The sequence below is a fragment of the Lissotriton helveticus genome, chromosome 7 (assembly GCF_964261635.1).
Source record: "Lissotriton helveticus chromosome 7, aLisHel1.1, whole genome shotgun sequence".
Lineage (NCBI taxonomy): Eukaryota > Metazoa > Chordata > Amphibia > Caudata > Salamandridae > Lissotriton > Lissotriton helveticus.
Window position 1 is genome coordinate 471,882,683 of NC_136068.1, and position 16,254 is coordinate 471,898,936.

The following is a 16,254-nucleotide window of genomic DNA, read 5'->3' on the forward strand; positions in this document are numbered from 1 at the left end:
GAACTCGGACAAGACGGAGGTCCTCATCCTCGGCTCCAACCCTTCAGCCTGGGACGACTCCTGGTGGCCGACGGCACTGGGGGCAGCCCCGACACCCACCGACCACGCACGCAACCTGGGAATCGTCCTCGACTCAACGCTCTCAAAGACCAAGCAAGTCAACGCCATCTCCTCCTCCTGCTTCAAAACCTTCAGCATGCTCTGCAAGATCTACAGATGGATCCCAACAGTTACAAGAAAGACAGTCACCCAGGCCCTCGTCAGCAGCGGACTCGACTACAGAAATGCCCTCTACGCGGGAGCCCCAACCAAGCTCATCAAACGACTACAACGCACCCAAAACACCTCGGCATGACTGATCCTCGACGTACCACGCCACGGCCACATAACCCCCCACCCGAGAAACCTGCACTGGCTCCCCGTCAACAAGAGGATATCCTTCAAGCTCCTCACCCACGCACACAAGGCACTCCACAAGACTGGCCCAGCCTACCTCAACAGAGAGCTCTCCTTCTACATCCCCAACCTCCAGCTACGCTCCGCTGACCTCTCACTCGCCACTGTCCCGCGCATCTGAAGAACAACCACCAGTAGGAGATCCTTCTCCCACCTCGCCGCCAAGACACACCCTCCCACTGAGCCTACGACAGACCCAAGACCTGCTGACCTTCAGGAGGATACTCAAGACCTGGCTGTTCCATTAGTAGCCCTCCCCAGCGCCTTGAGAACCTCGCTGGCATGTAGTGCGCTTTACAAATGATTGATTGATTGATTGATTGATTGATTGAACGGATCGGGGTCCCTGATCCGGAAGCTATTAGGGATCCGGTCCAGAACCAATTAAACATTTTCATTTTAGCCAGGTGCAAATTGCCAACACTGGGACACATAGGGGTCTGCACTAAGTGCACTTTAAATTCAGAGCAGCAACCTGCAAGGGGTGAGTGGGGCATAATTTTTCAGTGCCATCTGGGCCCAACACAAATACCTTACTTAAAGGGCCATCTGAACTCTTTTTGTTCAGATCTTGACCTGGCATAGAGCTAGCTGGAGCCTAAAATCTTGATGCCAATGTCATTAAGAAAACAAATACACTCAGCCTGTGATGTCACACGTACCTGTACCAAACTTCAAATTGGAGACGGTTTTTGAGTTTTCTAGTGCCTGCAATGTAAGAATGTCAAAATGTCAAATATATCTGTCTACAGGAGTATTTACACCAACAATCATTTAGGCAGCAGATACTAATACGTCCCTATCATTGTCCAAAGAGACCATTTTTAGCAACCTGTAGAATAATGAAAGATTGAGGAAAAGACCAGGACGGTTCTACAATTATGCCATGTAGTATGCATGCAGTTTCTTGATGTCAATTCATAAGTCACTCAGCTATTGAAAAAGGATTATAACTTATGAACTGCAGGTAATGCAAAGATCAATGCAGCAAAAGCAAGAACCCACTGATTTGGCTACATAAAATACAAATCTGTTTCCTGCATGTTTGCATTATGCTTTGCAACAGGTACATTAACCCTTCGTGCAGTGCTTGCTTTTAGGTGGCACTGCACGCCATGCTGGTGGTAGGGTGGATGGGCTGCATTTTAAAATACCTTACAGGCTTAACAATCTTTCATCATTTTAAGATTTCTAAAAAGGGTACATTTGGGGTAGTAATTCATTTGTTTTAGTGAAGACTACCCCAAACTACTGTGTTACATTTCAAATCCTGACTGTGTTTCTCCAGACAACACACACCTAATGTAAAATACCTACCAGTGTGGGGGATATATGAGTCCTACACCTTGTAGGTGTTATTATCTTATGTGGCATTTCCTTTAGATTGATTTACACACTTGTAATAGGCATTGTCTACCTATAATATGTGTGTGTGATGTAAAGCACTTGGACACTCTAGAGTAGAGCTATAAAAGAAATTAAATGTGAGAGTGAGGCTATAAAGAGATAAAGGGGCATAGTTGGAGGGTGGCAGTCAAGAATTCTGTAGGGATGGAAATAATTGGGGTGCAACAACAGAGATTGTTGCCCGGGCGCCACCAGTGTTAAAGGGCATCCGCAGACATTTTTCCAGGGGGGGGGGGCTAACCTGGCAAACAAAAGGGCATGGCTAATGTTAATCAAAAGGGGCGGGGCTAAAATGGCAACTTCTGAACCCTAATATTTCCCCCCTGGCCCCTTAAAACTCATACATTCCCTGATCCCTAAAATTAGCCCCTTGGCACCCCAAAACCCATACATGCCCTGACCCCAAAATTGTCCCCCTGGCACCCAAAAACTCATGAATAGTATCGAAAGGGGGAAGTGAAGAGGTGGTGCTCAGCGGCACCTAGGTGGGCGCATCCTCCTCTCCTGTAAGTACGGGTTATCAAAAAGGTCCACCTCAGACTGAGTCACTGTGTGTCCAGGTGTTTTTGGAATACACAGTATGTGTTAAAATACCCCTCACACACCAAAAGGGCCCTTGGTGTCATGCTTCATGTCAATTTCCACGGACTCGATAATTCTCGCCTAGGTGCCTACTCTAATCATGGGTCCCACTCTGCAACTCTGGGCAATAGCTTGCTTAATCTCCACAATGGCCCCGAAAGTGCTAGGATGCCTGGCCTCACCTTGGAGGTGCCCAGTAAGGGGACATCTCACAGGGAAAGCCAGGAAGGTTTCCATAGCGGTATACAGCGCCAAGATACCTTTCAGGTGATAGTGCGCTTTACAAGTATACCCACACATTCATCATCAGGGTCTTCCGCCCCGCTGCGGAAGCCACGGACGAGGGAGGATGCAAAGCCTGCACTGGGTTGATTGGACCCTCTAACTACCCCTTGTCCAGTTCTGGCTCATGGAGCACTGACTCCACCATTTCTCAGCTTATTACATCAGGAATTCTGATAGAGCTAGAAAACTGTTGATATAAATTGTATATCGCCACACATTGATAGTTTTTTCACACACCCTTGTACATACACTACCTTGTGGCAAAACATTAGTGAGTGACAGGGGGATCTGACCCCGGTCCTGACGAAGGGGCATATCGCCCCGAAACATGTTGACCCGCACAGGAGAGTAAGCCCAGTAACTAGCTTTATCTCTCTGATTCACTCTTTTTAACCTTACCAGCCTGTGACTATTAAAAATGTTTCTACCACAAGGCCAGGTATTGATTTAACATCACTCTCTATATCACCCCTGACCCTACTGACACTCACTCCAATACACTCACATAGCACCCACAAAAGCAAGGTGCTCCAGCGTAGTCGCTTGTCGTGGCACGCCCTGTCCCGCAGCGGGGCGGGAAGACCCCGATGATGAAGCATGACACCAAGGGCCCTTTTGGTGTGTGAGGGGTATTTTCAGTGACTCAGTCTGAGGTGGACCTGTTTGATAACCCGTACCCAAAAACTCATACCCGCCCTGAACCCTAAAATGTCCCCCCTTGCAACTCAAAACCCATACCCACCCTGAACCCTAAAATTACCCCTGGCACCCCAAAACCCATATCCACCCTGAACCCTAACATTTCCCCTGGCACCCAAAAACCCATACCCACACTGAACCCTAAAATTACCCCTGGCACCCCAAAACTCATACCCACCTTGAACCCTAAAATTATCACTGCCACCCCAAAACCCATATCCACCCTGAACCCTAACATTTACCCAGGCACCCAAAAACCCATACCCACCCTGAACCCTAAAATTACCCCACTGGCATGCCAAAAGCTGAACGCTACGAGGCAGATTTACAAGCCAACTAGCATGGGTGCAAATTCAGGACAGTGAGTGTAAAAATTCAGGCAAAGGGTCAAAATTCGGGACAAAAATTCAGGACAGTGGGCAAAAATTCAGGACAAAAGATAAGTTTTACAGACATATACTATTGCGCAACCTTCTCTGATGTAAGTAAGTAAATAGACAACCACTAAAGTACAAGTTAAAATAAGTTTATATTAGGTTGAGACAATTGTGCACTTCATGGTTTGTCTGTATACACGCAGTTTTAAGCAAATGTGCAGGTCTTTTTGTGGTAACAAAACCGCCCCCACCTTTCCAGCTCCCAGAGAAAACACCTGATGCCCAGTCCAGCCACTTTGGCCTTGATACCACCCTCCAATGGCACCCCTCATCTTCACATAGACCCTCTCTCGTGTATTTAATTTCTTCTATAGTGCTACTCATCCCAAGTATGTGGGGCAGAGTTTTGGAGTGCATTACAACACACACATATTATAAACAGACAATCACTCATATAAATGGGAAAGTCACTGTATAGGAAATGTTGCTTAAGATAATGGAGCTTACAATGTGTAATTATACTTTCATCCATCATTCAGTCTTTCACCATTCATTCTGTCCTTCCATCTGTGTGCCCAACAATGTCCATATTCATCCATTTACAAACCTATCCATCACGTTTCCTTCCATCCATCATTTCACGTATATATCCCTCAATCCACCCTTTTACTCACCCATCATCCATCCATCTACCCTTTCACCCTATCCCTCCATACACTCATCCATACACTCTTCCACCCATTCATCCATTAACTCATCCATTCAGCCATCCACCTGTTCAGTCATCCATTTACCCATCCCCCTTCCTCTTTCAATTCCCCTTTCACTTAGCCATCCATCCATCCATCCACCCACCCATCCATCTACTCATCCACTCATGAATTCATCCATTGAACCTATCATTCATCCATCCTTTCACTCATTCATCCACCCTTTCATTCCTTCCCTCATTGAAGCCATCCTTGTGTCCATTTACCCGCCCTTTCACTCACTCATCCAGCCTTACATCCACCCTTTCACTCATCCGTCCATCCATTCACCCTTTCACTTATCAATTCATCAATCCACCCTTTCACTTATCAATTCATCAATCATTTAACTCATCCATCCACCCATTCACTCGCCCGTCATCCACCCTTTCACTCATCCATCCATCCATCATTTCACTCATCTATCCAGCCATCCATCCACCCATCCCTTCACTTACTTACTCACTCACCTTTTCACATTAATTATGAGACCTATCAAGAACTCCACCCTTGCTGTAGTTCCTAAAGCAAGGGGTGGGGTGGAGCAGGGTTCACTATGCCCCCGCACATAGGCAATCTGAAAAAGTGGAAGGCATGAGTCATGCATGATGCACAGTGCCTTGACGTGGGGCAACTGACATGGTGTTGTTTCCAGAGCGTTAAGTGGGATGAAAAAACTAGGGGGGTCTCTCCAAAAGGGTGTTTGATGTAATAAAATGCGTGGCTTAAAACACATAAGCTAAACATTTGTGCTTAATATAATGTGCCGCCCGACTGGTATTTTTGTTGCTTCTGTCATTGCATCCAGATATAATACAACAAGTAACGTTACACTTGGAACAAGTAACGTTACACCTACAACAAGCCAGAACTATTGGCTTTGTCTATGGTTAGTTGCATAAAATAAAAAAGCAGCAACCATGGCTGCTATACTAGAACTATATTTCTTTCCTTTTAACTTATTTCACTGCCTTCCTTCCATTAAATGGATTCCCATCTAGCAGCAGCATGGGTGTTTTTGCACTTCTATGTGACAGAATGCCCTGCCCTGGACTGAGGCTCTAGGAGGCCACCCCATGCTGTGCCAGCCGGGACTGACTCATTGTCATTTTGTATGTGGCAATCAGCCGCAGACAGAATGGTAATGGGCGGGGTGGGGCTGCTCTTGTGCACAGGGGAGTGCGAGGTGGCCCCATCAGGGAGCTGAGGCCTTTTGCAGGGAACAGCTCTGTTCCCTGCAATGCCTAAAATTAAGGCGGATGGTTGGATGATGTCCTGCCTGAGGATGAGCCCCGGCGTCAGGCCTCCCTCTGGGATGCATTTGTGCACATGGGCGTGCGCAGGGGGAGCAAGGAGAGGAGCTCCAGGGGGGGGCCAAGAGCCCCTCCTTGCCCCCCCCCTGCGGACGCCCATGTGCAGTTATTTGCTGAATCAAACCCGGGACTAGACTGCAGAGACTTCTCCAACAAGTGCATTAACCCCTCAGCTGTGCCGCCGATTTTGCGGAAGTGCGGCACTTCCGCAAAATGGCTGGGGCCGCGTCGGCCATTGGCCGACGGCAGCATCAGCGAGGTAGTGCAGCCGTCGGCCAATGGCCGACGGCAGCATGGAAGGGGTTAATCACCAGTTATCTTACAGTTATTATACACAAGAAATTGCTGGGCACCCAAAGGTTCCTGCAGCAGCTACCTTAATTTAAAAATATTTTAAAACGCAGCCTACTAATGACTAATTCATTAAGCTAGAATAGATTTACTGTCACATTGTCTTTTTTGCCAAATTCCTTGGTAAAGTATTTAAAAAAAATAAGGCACAGATTTACTAACACTTTGTGTGCGGTTTGCATTACCTTTTGTGACGCAGACCATGTGCAAAGTGTTGTGGTGGTATTTACTTTCCAATGCAACTCAAGATTTGCATTGGAAAGTTGCCCAAAGTAATGCAAAGTTGCTCTGTGACCCACTGTGCATTCAGGAGACATTCCATGGGTGAACACAAATCCCTATCTACTAGCAATTGCAGACAGGGATATGTGCTAGAACATTACACCTCCTCATGGTAGGCGTAAGAGGAGAAATGTTTTATTTTCTCTATACTTTTCACACTTGTCCTGATTGCTGCATTGTACTGTACACATTCGAATTGAAAAGTATTAACGCATAGTTTTTCCACTGGTAGACTCCCCTTTTTGTTCATAACCATGGTGCAAGGGTGTGTGCATTGCCGCCTGGCAGCCTAAAGTGCACCAGAATGGGGAAGAGAAAGACAACACCAAATCTTAACAGATATGGCACTATTTTTCACTTCCCTTTGGCTCAAAGGAACACAAGAACTTTACTTGCATTGTTGTGTTTCGTCTCATTCTAGTAAATTACCCCTTGGTGTGTAAGTTGACTCTCAGGCACCGCTCCTCATGACCACACCCCCGTGATTCCATCCATTTTCTACTGCCACTACTTTATCCTAAATTTATAGGAGTCCAGATCATTTGTTTTGTGCACGTCTAGCACCAGTGAGGGATCTTGTTATTTATTTATGTATTTATTTATTTGCATTTTTGTATAGCGCTATGAATCGACTCCCGAAGGAGTATCTCCGCGCTTCTGGCTTCTAATCTGAAGGAACTGTAACAATAGCAGTAGAATTAAAAACTGTGATTCTAGAGAGCAGTAAGCTAAGTTAGCTAATTAGACTAAACAGGAACGTTTTCAAATTTTTCCTGAAATGCAGGTGATCAGAACATTGCCTTAATGATAGAGGGAGCATATTCCAATATGTGGGACCCACTACCGACAAGGCCCTGCCGCCAAGTCTGGTCTTGTTAATTTTAGGTACTTTTAACAACAGCTGTTGGCTGGATCTAAGGGTACGAATGGGGTTATATGGAGCAAATTTAGTAGACAGATATTCAGGTCCTAAATCATGGAGACTTTTATGAATGATACAACAAGTCTTAAACTTGACTCGTAGACGTATGGGTAGCCAATGGAGTTTGCGTAATAAAGGCTTAGATGGGGATCTTGGGGGTGCATTAAGCACCAATCTAGCCGCAGTATACTGTATTACCTGCAAACGGTCAAGAACCTCTTCATTAGCTCCTGCTAAAAGACCGTTGCAGTAATCTAGACGGCTGATCACCAAAGCCTGGACTAAAGTTCTTCTATAAGAGTCAGGCAGAAAAGGAAATATCCTGCGGAGGAGACCTATCACGTGGAAACAAGAGCCCACTGTTACATTAACATTCTGTTTCATGGTCAGCTCAGGTTCCAGCCGTACTCCCAAATTCTTAATTGTAGATTTGGGTTCAGGGACTGGGCCTAGGTCTGAAGGCCACCAATCAGGAGACCATTGGATTTTGGCTTTCCCAAAGAGCATCACCTCTGTTTTCCCAACATTGCATTGTAGAAAATTACAGGACATCCATCGCGCTACTGCCTTCATCCCATCAGAGAAAGATTGTATGATCTCAGGGGTAAGATGTTTAAAAGGAAAAAGTAGCTGCGTGTCATCAGCGTATGACACTGGGCTAAAACCAAAAGCTCTAGTTATTTCTGCCAAGGGGGCCACGTAGGTGTTAAATAGGGTCGGACTTAAGCACGATCCTTGTGGAACCCCCTTGGTGATTTTAACCTCTTCAGATCTAAAATCACCCATGGTGACACGTTGGGTGCGGTTCGAGAGGAAGCTTTTGATCCAGTCCAGTGCCCTACCACCGATTCCACTCACAGACAGGCGTTCGATCAAGATGTTATGAGATATAGTATCGAACGCTGCCGATAAATCAAGTAGCACCAGGACAACTGAAAAACCATTGTCCTGGTACATACGTAGATCGTCCGTTATCGACAGCAAGGCCGTTTCAGTGCTGTATTTTGGCCTAAAACCTGACTGTGATGGATCGAGGCTGTTAGAATGCTCCAGGTAAGTTGAGAGATGTTTGTTTGTATGTTTCTCAATAATTTTCCCCAAAAAAGGTAACAAGGAAATAGGTCTCAGATTGGACATATTGGTCCAAGGAAGTGATGTATTTTTCCGGATAGGTCTGACCAAGGCCATTTTCCATTCCAGAGGGACTTTGGCAGTGTTAAGTGAAAGATTTACAAGTTTCTGGATATCAGAGCCAAGGGTTGTCCCCAAAAGCCCCATGAGTCTAGCTGGGAGAAGATCTGCCGGACTCCCACTTTTGATATCCATGGACAACTTCAGAACCTCTTGTAGGGTAATTTCAGGGAAATCCATAAAAGAATGCAAATTGGTAGGCGTAGTAGGCGCCAAGGCTATATTTCCTGGATCAGTCCTAGAAGGGGTGTGTGCCTTTATTCTGTCATAAATGGTATCAATTTTTTCAGTGAAAAAGTGTGATATACTGTCACAAAGATGCTGGGACGCCATATCTGTGCTCTCACATGCTGAAGGTTTTAAGAAAGTGTTAACAATCTGATATAGAACTTTGGGGTCATTACCAGCTGCCTCCAACTGGGTGGTGACATGGTTCTTGCGTGCAGATCTTATAGCTTTGTGATATACACTCAAAGCCTTTTGATAATTGATTTTATCATCATCCAGATGGGACTTCCTCCATGTTTTTTCTATCTTTCGAGCCCTCTGTTTGAGGTTACGTAGTTCTTCCGAGAACCAGACCTCTTGTTTCCTCGCTAGACGTTGTTTAAAAGTTTTTAACGGGGCAATTGGGTGTACTGTGGTTTTAATGGCTGAATCCCACTGTGTGAGAGCAGAGTTTATATCATCTGTGGGCTGAATAGAAGGGGGACAATATTCCCTTTGAAAGTTGGTGTTAGAAATTTTATGCCATTGCCTCCGTTTAGATGGGATTTGCACTGTAGAAATGGAACAAATAGCCCTTTCAGGCATAAAAAATTCGAGCACAAAATGATCTGTCCAAAGGCATGGCAAGGGAGGCTGACATTCGATTCCAGAAAAATTAGATATAATCATGTCTAAAGTGTGTCCTGCTTGGTGAGTCGGGCCAGAATTACACTGTTTTAGTCCCATTAGGGACAAATCGGCCAAAAAGGATTGTACCTCACTATTGCTGGTTTCTTCACTATGGATGTTGAAGTCTCCAACCAACAGACAATCTTTATCTGAACATACATGGGGAGCCAGTGCTTCCAGTAACTGTTTAGATATGTTCTTCATAGGGCCAGGGGGGCGATAGACCAGAGCACCTTTCCTACAGTGTTTGGCCGATGGGCCGAACCTAAAAATCAGCATTTCAAAATCCATTTTACAAATTTGATCAAGAACAGAAACTAAAATACTGTCCTTAAATACAATAGCTATACCCCCACCGGTTTTTAAGGGTCTATCTAATCTTGCTATTTTGTAGCCACCCGGTATGCCAAGCGTAATGGCCGGAGTAGTGTGGGGTTTAAGCCATGTCTCCGTTAAAAAACACATGTCTGGCCTATAAGTAGAGATAAGATCCCAGACTTCAATGTAATGTTTGGCCAAAGACCGTACATTACATAATAAGTTATTTCCTCCCTGAACTACAACAGGGTGGTGTTTAATAATTTGTTGTATGGAGGAAGTATCTTTGTATAGCGTAAACTGATGGCGGCAATGTCTACATGTAAAAGGTCCTTCAGGACTACAGTGGTGGTAATTTGGACAGATCGATACACACAGGTTATCACGCAATTCTCTTAGGGACAGATTTAGTTACCTTTCATGCAACACAGCAAGGCAAACTGCAGTGCTGCACAGCGTGAAACGGGAGAGCAGAAAGGTGCCACATGGCACACTTCAGCTCTCTCCTTGTGCTGGTGCACTTCAGGCAGCCTGGCGCCAACGCAGGAACCATGGTGCAAGGACACCTGCGTTAGGGGCAGGATTGTTTTTGTGCAGAAGGGGTTACTTTCCTGCAAAAAAACAATCCTTAGAGGCATATTCCTCTTTCTGCATGCTGCAGAATGCAACACACATCAAAGAGGAAGTAACAATGAGAAATCTAGATATTTCTCCTTGTTACACCTCTCTTGTTAGGCGGCTCCATTTTGGCGCACACCCAGGTTTACTGCATTTAGTAAATCTGGATTTGTGTTTCATACATGGGTGGATGCATGGCAGCCCACATTCTCCAAACATGGAACTGCTACTCAACGCAGTGTAACTTACATGGTGCTGCTTTAAGTTTTTATTTTTTAACAAAGCCACGCAAGGTGAGGCCAAAAATCGGTCTTTGTGTGGCTTTGTAATGTTGAATAGCTTTTTTGCGTTATGACAAGTGCTTTAAATGGGTCGGTGCCCACTGGTACTGAGTACCGGCACTTTTAATTTTTTTGCCTTGTGAGTACCGGAACTTCTGCAGGCCTGAGGAGAGTATTGGTACTCACTTGTGCCTGTCTGGTTTTTAGCAAAACGGTCACATGAGCATGTATCTGCACCCCTAGCTACCGCGACCATTTTGCAGGAGCAGCCTCTGCTTTAAATGTGTCCTTGGCGTCGCCCTCGACGCTGCAGGCTGGCAGAAACTAAGAGAATCTCTCTAGAGGGAGCTGTCTGCTATGGTCACCCCTTCCTTCTTTGCCAACTGCACCTGTTAGCAGCCATGTTGTCAGAAAAGAGAGGTCCGCAAATTCCTAGTCAGGACCCAAGGAGGAATACTGAATTGGATGTGGAGGAGGCCATAAAGTGTGGCTCACTGGTTAGAAGCAGCAGACCCTGAAGCAGAGATTGGCCCGGGACCAGGGTTCAATTCCCGACGTGGCAGGGTCTTGGGTCAATGTCCGCGGACTCGATAATTCTCGCCGAGGTGCCTACGCTAACCATGGGTCCCACTCAGCAACTCTGGGCAATAGCTTGCTTAATCTCCACAACGGCCCCATCAGTGCCAGGGATGCCTGGCTTCACCTTGGAGGTGCCCAGGAGGGACCATCTCACAGGGAAAGCCAGGACGGGTTCCCCAGCGGTATACAGCGCCAGGACACTCCGAGATGGAGTAACAGTGCGCTTTACAAGTATACTTACTTTACTTTACTTTCTCTGCAGATGGCCGCCGCTCAATAGCAGGGGCCATTCTTTGCATCAACTGGAAGTGAGGCACAGGTATAAAGGGAAAAAGGGATAACCTCAGAAACTTAAGAAAGAGTACAGGAGTGCATTATAGCCACCACCTTTTCTAGTCAGAAAATACTGGCAATGCTTCTCTTTACGTCTTCTTAGCCTGGAACAGCCAAGAGCTTGGAAGTGAAAAACAATTATTGTAAAATTGTCAGGACTGTTTTATTAATTGACAGTTATCTGCTTGTTTTGTTAATTATTCTGAAACATTTTAGACAGCCCTCAAAGACATTTTGACAGATTTCTTCATTTAGTTGCAGGTTTAAATGTATGTCTTAGCAGGGAAAAACTATTGTGCTTCTCTGGTTTTCCCAATATTTCTACCGGCCATCATCTAAAAATGCAGCAAAAACAGCCATGTGGCTCTGTTGCATGGGGCTTGCTCCTGTCTTTCTATTAGAGTAAATTTGGGGTTGGCTCCAATCCTTCTGGCGAGATCAGGAGACTGGCACCGATTTTCCCTAGTGCAGTGAGATGAGGTGACTTTTTTTCTTCGTGGTATAGTGAAGTGAAGGGACTGCTCCTATTCTACCTGGTGCAATAGGACGCTCACCTTACTTAAAAAGGCCAGCAGTCTGCTAAGAACGGTGTGCGATGTGCAGGTCTCACATTTTAATCTTAGTGAATATGTTTCAGCAGTTAATCCTTCCAAGGTCCATAGACTAGATATCAAGTTCAAATCAGTATTAAGAATTTCATACAATAATGTTTCATGCAAAGAATTTAGTGAAAGCGTTATAAAATTAATATTTTTTGTTTTAGCGTATGGAAATGTCCTTCCTTTGTCAAAGGCCCACGGAGTAAGATAAAAAAATAAGATGCTGTGGGTTTAGAAGAGAGCTGACTTGCTGAATCCTATGAAAAACTCAGAGAGTGTGGACTCTGGGCAGATTTAGGATAACCCCTAAGTTATTTGCTTAACATGGTATAGCGCGCACAAATCTAGAATCTATTGGACCTCCTCCACATTCTAAAAAGTGATGAAAAGGTATCTCACCCAGGAAGGTGTAAATCTTAAACATACATTAAGAACAATAAAGAGCACCGCCTTGAGGCTGAAACTAGTAAGAAAAGGTGAAAGGTATTGGGGACACTGAACTCAGATTTGCATTCTCACAGTGGTGGGCATGTTCTGTGTGTTTGTGGAATCAATGTGTGGCACAGTACTTCAGCATCTCCAAAAATGATTTAAAAATCAACTTGATATGGCAGCTCAGTGCATCCATCTGAAGTAAGCCACTCTGGGACTGGCTCCAGTTTGCCCATGCCTTAAGTCTGCCCCGCTCTGTAGACACACGTTTGTGTTTGATTTTATTTGTATTCTTTTTTTTAGAAGATTCCAGACTGCTTAAAATGGTGAATTATTTGTTACTACTGGGTATTGACATATACTTGTGAACTCTGAATTGAGAACTGTTAGTCTTACCAACCTGTGCAGCAGATTCTTCTGCAGGGGTGTGCCATGCGGTGCAGTGGGGAGGTTGGCATACTTTGGATAAAGTGTAGGCGTTCTTTGGCACCACTCTCTTTAGAACAGCAGACCTAAGGTGTCTGAGGGATGCCAAGGAGAGGCACATATGATAAAGTGCCCACTCCCAAAAACTAATTTTCCCCCACAATGTATCAATGTCATCTGCATCTCTTGTATGGTGCGCATTAATGGTACCTCTGGGCCTTATAACAAAAAGTTGTCCAGGGAGTTTTCTATCTTTGACAAATACTCACTCTGTAACATGCACATTTTTTGAAGCATTGTTTCTTAAACTATAAACTCCCTACTTATGTAAATTCCCTATGGGACTGTCCCCACCCATTTCCACGATTTTTGGTGTCTCGAGATATGTCTGAGTTGCCTCTAATTACTTCTTGGCCCCAGGTCCATCTGCATCAGTAGGTTGTGTAATATATCCATTCTTACAAATGAGGATTTGTAATCTGGGTGGGTTGAGGGCATGCATTAGTATTCATGGTGGGGTAAGATGTAATAGCTTTGGATTTAGGATGAAGGCAGTGTGAGCTTCTAATTATGCCTGCCAACGTTGCCCCTCCAATCCTTAGCTGCTCAGCATAGTGCACAGAGCAATAGTTCCATATTTGCTAATTTAATTATGATTATATATGTAAGTGTGCAAAGGAGGTTAGCAGCTGATAAAATATTGCCAACAGAAATTGGCGTGTTTACAGGTGAGGAGAGGGACTGAATTAACCCATTTGTTGGGTGTAAATGAGCACATTGTATGGGAGGTGAAGAAATAATGCAGAAGTACAGAATAAAGATATTTAAGAAGACTGAGATACTGTGAAGATTTCAGATAGAAAAAAGGTTGCAAGTGTCTACCCATAAAAAGGGCAGAATGGGATTGATTGACATTCCAAAGAACAAAATCAAAGGTATCCTTTTGCACATGCAAGAGCAACAAGCATACTCTAAAGATAACAGAAATGTCTCTATTATATGCACCAAGAAATCTAAATCCCATTAATTGTTTGCCTCCACCTCCAACCCCCAAGCCACACCCCCTGGCCCGCCCCCAACCCACAGATTAACTTGGTGAGTACCTGCACTTGTTTTTTTTCCATTTAAAGCACTGGTTATGACTGCGCCCAAAAAAGTGGCGCATTCACAACAGAAAATGTTATTGTATATGAGCCTTAATTTGTCACACCATTCTTTTGCAAACTCCTGCCTTTCAGAAATTGTCGTGAGGAGTTTCAAGTTCCCGCCCCACCGCGCGTTCATCTAAGCCTGCTATTGGTTAGTACTGCTGGCTGTCAAGGGGGGTGATTTAGGAGAGAGATGGAGGCACGGCAACATTCCTAAGGATTGCAAGATCATGACAGGTTGCATCCTGGCCTAGCAGACAACCAAAGTAAGCAGCAGAAAGGGCATTGCAAAAAAAATAAATAGAAGAACGGCGGGATGAGGGAAGGAGCTATACAAGGAAATACTTACGTGTGGAGAATGGAGATGCGCAGGGGCTGAGAAAGATGCACGCAGACCTGCTGGGAGGGAGTCACAGTGCAGCCGCTCCTGGGGCCGCGTGTTATATACTCACTTATGAGAGCTCCTCCCGCACTAAACGATGGGAGCCCCACCTGCTGGGTAAACTAAATAAAGATATTCGAACATGAATTTATGGCGGATGGAGGGGACACGCCGCGTGATAAGACGCAAATATGGGCCTGATAAGACGAATCTGATGGGTGGCTCCCACCCTGGCGGCGCTGATGCTCATCCCAGAGGCGGATGCTGGCAATAAATGCCACCAGGATGCCGCTGTACTGGCCCCGAGGGCAGATAAGACGCCAGCATTTCTTAGTGGGCGGGGTTGACCTGGGAGTAAGGGGACGAGGGATTCCCCGCGCACTGTACGACTAGTCGAGCTGTCTGCGGGTTAACACCTGCCACAGAGACATGTACGTGCAACGTACAAGTCGAGTGTAGTTATTTCGTTAAAAACCCAGTTGATGCAGGCTGTGCAACCTGCCGTTCACAGGTTTTAATCCTGGCGAGGCTATTTGCCGAATTTTTATGTAGCAATCCATTTTATGAAGAAAACGTAAAATGTAAATTATCCTCAAAGTTCCTCAAGCATGAAGGTTAGAGGCATTAATGTTCCATTCTCAGTGATTTAAAAAATCCTGTGAGGTCCACCCTGATTCCCTATGGCGGGGTTTCCCAAACTGGTGTCCGTGGACCCCCAGGGGTCCGCGACACATGCCCAGGGGGTCCCCAGGCAGACACCCCAGGATATAGCGGCATGGATTGGCAAATTTAACGGCACAAAAATGAAAATTTAGCGGCACAAAAATGGAAATTTAGCGGCATTTTATTTTGGGTTTTTTGCAACACCAAACACAGATATCTTACTGTTTGTAATTTCTAAAAATGAGGCCAAAGACTACAAGTAATGTAAAACGAGGCGCACATATAAATATATGCAGCATTCTGAGTGGTAACACACACTGGAGATGAAGTGGGAGCGATTTACGAAATAATGATGAAGAAGAGAGGCCAGGGAGACGAAGAAGAGAGGCCAGGGAGACGAGCAGAGAAGATGAATAGCCAAATGCGTGGGAGTACAAGTCTTAAATTGAACAGTAAGATAAATAGAAAGCCATAGTCGGGAAGCAGCGTGGTGAAACATGTAAAAATCCTGCATAATTACTCTAAGAATAAATGTAAAATGTTATTTAGCCTTAGACACTTAATGTTTACTTTCCTGTCCACTCACTACATTCATTTTCCCTCCGTTTACACAAATGTAATAAGTTAAAGCCAGACAAAGTACATGTTTACTACTTGTGTAAACGGTTAAGCAAATTGCAATGGAAAAGAACTCGAGGTGGCCTTCTAACAAACCCCAGCGCACCGAGCCTTACAGCCAGCATGGAAATAACACTGCCGAGTCACAAAATACATAAAGACGGAAAACTTGGGAATTGATTAATGCCAAGGACAGCGCAGATTTGGTGTGAAAAGGACATTTATCAAATTCTTGGCAAAGAAAATTGTTAAAAATGTGGGTGTGATACAGCACAAGGGCAGAAGCCTGGATGTTTTACCCGCGGACTTTAAACACGCAGCCCTGGCCGGGGGCCGGTCGGCCACA

General features: G+C 45.1%; 1 protein-coding gene across 1 annotated transcript in view; it reads right to left on the bottom strand.

Moving 5' to 3' along the window:
• The window catches only part of LOC144768629 (zymogen granule membrane protein 16-like), a 36,181-nt gene extending 21,430 nt beyond the window's left edge, over positions 1-14,751 (bottom strand). Inside the window, exons 1-2 of the mRNA XM_078652438.1 lie at positions 14,595-14,751; positions 1,119-1,164 (exon numbers count right to left, since the gene is read on the bottom strand). The gene's annotated coding sequence lies outside the window, so the exon portion shown is untranslated. The remainder of the gene's footprint in view (positions 1-1,118; positions 1,165-14,594) is intronic.
• Positions 14,752-16,254: the final 1,503 nt, after the last annotated feature.